Source organism: Triticum urartu, chromosome 4A, assembly GCF_056163025.1.
Source record: "Triticum urartu cultivar PI428250 chromosome 4A, HENAU_Tu73, whole genome shotgun sequence".
Classification (NCBI taxonomy): domain Eukaryota; kingdom Viridiplantae; phylum Streptophyta; class Magnoliopsida; order Poales; family Poaceae; genus Triticum; species Triticum urartu.
Genome location: NC_141876.1, coordinates 407,227,526 through 407,232,869, shown reverse-complemented (window position 1 = coordinate 407,232,869; position 5,344 = coordinate 407,227,526). Strand labels below are relative to the sequence as shown.

General features: G+C 47.6%; 1 pseudogene; it reads right to left on the bottom strand.

The window, feature by feature from the left end:
* Positions 1 to 856: 856 nt before the first annotated feature.
* Positions 857 to 2,158, bottom strand: LOC147975991 (uncharacterized; annotated as a pseudogene).
* Positions 2,159 to 5,344: the final 3,186 nt, after the last annotated feature.

The following is a 5,344-nucleotide window of genomic DNA, read 5'->3' as shown; positions in this document are numbered from 1 at the left end:
ATTTTCGGACAGAGTGATACGAGTATATCCATCAAAAAAGAAGTACTCGTATAGAGTAATAGAAACCTTATACTCCTTCCATTCCAAAATATAGTGCGTTCGCGCTTTCCGAGGTTGAATTTTGACCATAAATTTAACGAACGAGACCGACTGCGGCGGAAGAAAAAGTTACATAATTAAAAACTTCTTTCAAATATGAATTCACTGATATAACTTTTGCTCCCGCCACAATCGGTCTTGATAGTTAAATTTACGGTCAAAATTAAAGCACAGGAATAGAGGATGCATTACATTATGAAATGAAGGGAGTACTACAATTATTTTAGTAAGCACAATAGGTAGTACGGAGTAGGTCATAGCGAGTTGACTCACATGCCGACGAGGAGGGTAGCGCCATCCAGGCTACTTGCATGCGGCGACTAAAGGTACGTTGATACGGCGATTCCTTTCCATGAGGGCGACGTGTGCATGTCCGTCGTTGCATGCATGCAGTGCAGCAGCTTAGGGCATCTCCAGTTGTTGGCTCCCCAGGATATATAAAAATCATTCTTCGGGGACGAGTCGGCAATATAATCGGCGCTGGGGTGGTTTTGCGCTCAGTCGTCGCCTCCAACTCGCCCCCAGGCGCCGAAATTGGCCCACTTTGCAGCCCAATTTCGGCGAATAAACGGTTCATATGGGCGAGAATAGGCCCATATTCGGCGTGGTTTCGTCGTGTCTCGGTGTTCAATTATCAACACAATTATTTCTTATCACATATTTTATCACAGAAAAATCAAATACTTTAACAAAATAGTACAACAACAAATAGTTCAATACAAATTATATAGTTCAACAAATAAAAACTCGTATTTCATCACACGGCATCCTCCTTGAGTCTCCATAGGTGCTCAACCAGATCTTTCTGCAGTTGATGATGCACCTGTGGGTCTCGGATCTCCTGACGCATACTGAGATAGGCAGTCCAAGTTGCCGGTAGCTGGTGATCAACTTCGGCTAGAGGACCCTGCGTGTAGTATGGTTCAGTGTCAAACAATGGGTCTTCTTGCTCGCTCTCGATGATCATGTTGTGCAAGATGACACAGCAAGTCATAATCTCCCACATTTGATCTTTGGACCAGGTCTGAGCGGGGTACCGAACAACAGCAAATCGAGATTGGAGCACACCAAATGCCCGCTCGACATCCTTCCTGCAAGCCTCCTGAAGCTTCGCAAACCAGGCGTTCTTGCCTCCTGCCATAGGGTTTGAGATCGTCTTCACAAATGTCGACCATCTCGGATAGATGCCGTCAGCTAGATAGTACCCCTTGTTGTATTGGTGCCCATTGATCTCGAAGTTCACCGGAGGAGAATGGCCCTCAACGAGCTTGGCAAAAACAGGAGAGCGCTGCAGCACGTTGATGTCATTGTGAGTTCCTGGCATACCAAAGAAGGAGTGCCAAATTCAAAGGTCCTGTGTGGCTACCGCCTCAAGCACCACACTGCAACCGCCTTTGGCGCCTTTGTACATCCCCTGCCAACCAAATAGACAATTTTTCCATTTCCAATGCATGCAGTCGATGCTTCCAAGCATCCCAGAAAATCCTCTTGCTGCATTCTGGGCTAGGATCCGAGCTGTGTCTTCCGCATTGGGTGTTCTCAAGTATTGTGGCCCAAACACTGCCACCACTGCCCGACAGAACTTGTAGAAACACTCTATGCTGGTGGACTCGGCCATGCGCCCATAGTCGTCGAGTGAATCACTGGGAGCTCCATATGCAAGCATCCTCATCGCTGTCGTGCACTTCTGGATGGAGGTGAATCCAAGAGCGCCAGTGCAATCCATCTTGCACTTGAAGTAGTTGTCGAACTCCTGGATGGAATTCACAATCCTGAGGAAGAGTTTTCGGCTCATCCGATAACGGCGCCGAAATGTTCTCTCGCCATGAAGTGGAGCATCGGCGAAGTAGTCGGAGTAGAGCATGCAGTAGCCTTGGAGACGATGCCGGTTCTTTGCTTTCACCCGCCCCGGTGCCGAGCCACCTCGCCGCGGCTTTTCATTGCTCGCCAGCAGCTGGGCGAGAGCGGCGAGCACCATGAGATGCTCTTCTTCCTAGACGTCAGCCGCGGCTTCCTCCTCCAGCAGCGCGGCGAGCTCTTCCTCCTCATCCAAGTCCATCGCCGAGACAGGCAAAACACCTTGCGCTCGGTGGGCGTGTACCCGCCGTTAAACCGCGTCTCCGCGGCCGGAAACGGTGGTCGGAAATGCCCAGCTGCTGTGGGAGGGGCTGCCGCGGCGAAGCGCTGCTATTTTCCGGCGGGGAATGGCTATCTAGCGGAGTAGGGTGGCGGCCGTCGCCGGGATATAGCTAGTGGTGGCCGAGGGCGCGGGGGGTGCGAGGCGAGTCGGGGGAAGAAAACCTTAACTTTTCCTCTGTCGGTGTGGACCAGGCGTGCTTTTCCCTAGCGCCGGAGCCCCCAACTACTCCCCAGCGCGCCTGGTTCGACCTGTGACCGCCGGGCGGAAAAAAGATTCGAACCGGCGATTTTCGGCGTCCTGAGAGCGCGACTGGGCCGTTTTCTCGGCGCCGGCGCCGAAAAAGTGGCCTGGGGGGGCCTGTTAGGGACGTGGCTGGAGATGCCCTTAGATCACGGGAGGTTGGTTCGTCTGATATGGGGGAACCTATTAATTATATTTATCAAGATACTACGTCCTCCTGTCCCGACACTGATTGCTCTCAGATGAATGAATATTTCTATTATAAAGAATTTCTAGTGCATGATATACTAGGGGTCTACTCCCTCCATTCCAAATTACTTATCGCATGTATAGATGTATCTAGATGTATTTTAGTTTTAGATACACTCATTTTTGTGATGAGTAATTCGGAACGGAAGGAGTATAACGGAGTATTAGATACAGGCTGTGTTTGTTTCAGCTTTGGAAGTCAGATTCTGGTAGTAGAAAAAAGCGAAAGCTGTAACAAACAACTAATTCTGGACAGCTTCCTGGAGATATAGGCCGAAGCTGATTTGGGTTGTTTTACGTGTTACAGCGCACAGCGACCAGATGGGTACTTTGTGATTCCTCATTTTCCAAAGGCCAACCTTGCCTTTACAGGACAAATGCAATCGGCAAGTCGATCCCATCCAGGCAGAGTGCACACGTTCTCTATCGTTCCTCTTTCTGTAAAATCATTTTAGGGTATACCCCAAAATGTTTTTTTAAAAGTTTTTACAATATGACATGTGTGACAGCAGAATAAATTCGGTATAAATTATCGGCAAAATAGCATAAAGCCCCTTGCAATTAAAATAACAGTTTTGCTAAAGTACATCTAGATGTGCCATAAGTATTGCACATCTAAGTCCTATATTGTTGATTTTACATCGAGATTCGTGTAGATATTTTCTTTTTTTTCATCTTTATGCTTAATTCACTCACTTAAATGTGCAATAATTAAAGCACATCTAGATGTGCCATAAACACACCCTTAAAATAAAGATTGCAATGAGATCTTTTGTCCCGGTCGAGCTCCTCCTCCCGCCAGATCTGCCATGGATAAGGAGCTCGCAGCTTCGCCACACGTCACCGGCCCACAGACGCCGTCGCCCACGCGCTGGCTATCTTCGCTGTCTGGCCGCCTACTACCTACACACAGACGCTGCCCGCCCACTCGCCACAGAGCTTGTGGGCGCCGTCCGCCCAGGTGTCGGCCATCTCCGCTGCGTGGTCGCCTCCTGCTATGGGTTGCTGCTTCGATTCGAGCTCTCTAACGGGGAGCCCCGGTGAACGAGCTGTTGTGGGTGTGCACGGCCGGAGCAGTTACTGCTGAAGTTTCACTCCCACTAACAGCTTTTGTGTGACAGGGGAAACCGTATATAAATAGGGAAAAACTTAAAATTTAAGATAGAAAGACTTCTTTTTAGGGCAAGCCATTTTTTACGGAATGTGCCGTTTTGTAGGATCTGATATGGACTTTTTTCATCCAAAACAATAAAATGGTGGTTATTTTACGATTCAGGGCGTTTAGGGTATCTGACAGCTCACAACCCCGCAGCCGCTGAGAGCCCATCTCCGCCTCTAGCAATGTATGGATTGCTCTTTTTTTTGCGGGTGAGCAATGTGTGGATTACTAATTATATAATTATTATATGAACTATCTTTTTAGGGAAAACTTTGTTTTTGCCCATTTTGATTATGCCACTCTAGAATTTGGCATCTCATTTTTGTCGCTCTTACCTTTTGACAATACATCACAAATGTCATTCCACGGAAAAAATGATAATTTTTCATTTCGCTTTTGCCACTCTTAACTTTTGACAATGTATCACAATTGCCACTCTGAAAATTTTGCTTTTGCCACGGAATGGTAAAAGTGATATATTGTCAAAAGCTAAGAGTGGCAAAAATGAAATTTCAAATTCTAGAGTGGCATAAGCAAAGTGGACAAAAGCTAGAGTGGAAAAAACAAAGTTTTCCCATCTTTTTATTGTACAAATAATTATTGCATGAACAAGTGACGTGACAACACAATTCTTTTACACTCTATTATTTTATGTATATATTAGCAAAAGGGCGAGACAAATATTATTTTGAAATATTGTATACATTACTATAGAAAAAACCTTTCTCTGTTAGTCAAAATACCATTTAAACAGATTATTAACAAAGAATCAACAACTTATATTGATCTTAGTACTCTAGGGGCATTTTAGCCTTTTCATCATATCACAGTCGTTTGCACAGCTATGTTGCCAAACGGCTAAGAGCATCTCGAACGCGGACCCTCAAACCACCCGCATTTGTGTGAACCGCGCGGTCTGGACGTGCTTTGCCATCAAATGCGGGTATGTATCCGACCGCGGGACGGTCCGGACATCATTTTTCCCGCAAATCGAAAGCGAACCGGGAGGGAGGGGCTTGCGGCAGTCCGAACGGCTGTCATGCAAGTGCCCGATAACTCTAGCCCACCGAAAACCCTCTCCCTCGCTCGCGCCCTTTTTCGCCAGACGGTCAGCACCACATTCATGCCGGCTCAGAGCGGGCGCGACCACTCACTGGAGCCGGCATTTGACACGCTGACCAAGAGCGCTATAGCCATTGACAGGCCGTCCTCGTCCCTCCAGGCTGGCCAGCGTCATTTCCTGGCAAATCTGCCACGAGTAATGGCGACAATGAGTCTGACAGGCGGAATAGAAGCCATGTTCGTGGAGGTCAATGTGGCAGCGGAGGAATTTGACTATAGCACCGATGACGATGTCGCCAACTTTGTGTCGACTACGTCTGCGGCCGCTGTCAACACCGAGGAAAAGTAGACCATGGGAGGTCATCTTTGATTCTATATCACGAAGGCCACCGCCT